Here is a 1,989-nt window from a genome sequence, read left to right on the forward strand (position 1 = left end):
AAGACAGTAAGATTCCACCCCCGCTCTAATGGCCATGTGGAAATATTTGTCGACACTCTCAAACGTGCTTTAAAAAAATCCGATAAGGAACGTCCGCTGAAGCACTTCAGACATTTTTAGAAGTCTACCGTTCAACTCCTAACCCCAACTCACCAGGCAAACTTTCTCCCGCAGAATCTTTCATAGGACGTAAAATGAGAACCGTTTTCGACGTTATATTAAAACCCGTACCTAATGCGTTGTTACGAGACGAAAAGATGGAAACTCAGTACAACAAAAAGCATGGAACCAAATAGAGAATTTATAACACCGGAGACCTGGTATACGCGAAAAATTTCAGATTAAATAAAAGTTATTGGGTTCCGGGAGAAATAATAGAAAAAGTGGGCAATGTTATTTACAACACTTTAATAAATGTTGGAGATCGTAAAATTCTTGTACGAGCTCATGCAGATCAACTAAGATAGAGAACTCCAACTGAGGACACACTACAAATGGAAAATTCCCAACTACCATTGGATATACTACTGAATGAATTCCAGATTGCTTCACCTGTAGCTATGGACAACTTTGTTACACCTCCTACTTCACGACTATGCTACAAGCCTCAACGTATTGTTTCCCGTAGACAACCAGTTGACCCTATTTTAGATCACCTCAAGCAACTTAAAGAAGGGAGATGTTAGGGGTATCTGGCATTCTTATTTACTACTGTCACATTTAAATTATACTTATTTATATCATTGCTTTTAACCGTCCATCTCAACTACGCGTCTTTTTCACAGTTTTGTAATATTCTTTAATAAATAGATTTTAAGTTTAATATTAAAAGTTGTCTTTTATTCACACAAGCATAAAAAGTACAACAAGTAAATATTGGAAAAAATCAAACATACCATTTTCATTGGATTAAGCTATATTTTTACAAAACGCTATTCTTTTTAAATGTTTAATATTTATTTTTTTAATTTTATTTTTTTGGGCAGATATACAAAGTTTTTATTTGTATTTTTCTTTTTTTGGCAATAAAGAAGGAAATAAAATTGTAATGAAATTAGGTTGATATCTCTCATATAAGTATTAGCGGTATTATTTATTGTTAAAATTAAAAAAAAACAGGTTTAATTCTTTAATGTTATGCATTTTCAATAAAACTTTTTAAGATTATACAATTAGAGATAATACAAAACATATATCTGAAGTTTTAGTAAAATCGAAGGATGTTAACACATAAAATGTGAAAGTCAAACTCAAGTTATGTATGTAATATTGAGAAATTTTCTTGAAAGTATATTTTAAAAGAAACTAATATAAAATATATAATAAAGACCGTGTTTGTTTTAGGGCGGGTTTTCAGATAATGATAATCTATATTCTTTCTTTAAACCTAGTTTAATACATGTTTTGTGTTTTTCAGTAAGCAGTAACGTTACTTATTATCTTAGTTTAACTGAATGTTATTGGCCAATTAAGCTTAAGTTATAAGTGAAAAATCAGAATTATCAAAATCAATAAAACAATGATTTCGGAAGAACCAAAACTTAATATTTTAAGTTAATTGCAATTTTCTGATTTGTTCTGTTTTATTTATTTTTGTTTTAAATGTTTATTTAACATCTTTCTAAAATTTTTTATTTTACAAACGTATTATTTGCAAAAAACAGATGTTCATTGTTTATAATATTGTGAAAAGTTGGCTGTACAGTAAAGTTAACTGAACTTAAATCCATAACTGAAAAACACAATCACCGGTTAAAGTCCGCCTAAGTTTGTTTCGAGTTTAATCTAACAGCAAGTTAAGCCTAGTTTAACTGAGTAGTGAGAAACCCGTCTTTAGTGTCTTTAACTTACTGGTGTTAAATTTTGAGTCAAATCGGTTAACAGTTATCCGTTAACCGATTCCTTAAATTATTATCAAATCTATCTCTCCAACTAAAATCGAAATTAGACCGATAGGATATCGTAAGCAGGTGCGAAACGACTTTGAAG

Source organism: Lucilia cuprina, chromosome X, assembly GCF_022045245.1.
Source record: "Lucilia cuprina isolate Lc7/37 chromosome X, ASM2204524v1, whole genome shotgun sequence".
NCBI lineage: Eukaryota > Metazoa > Arthropoda > Insecta > Diptera > Calliphoridae > Lucilia > Lucilia cuprina.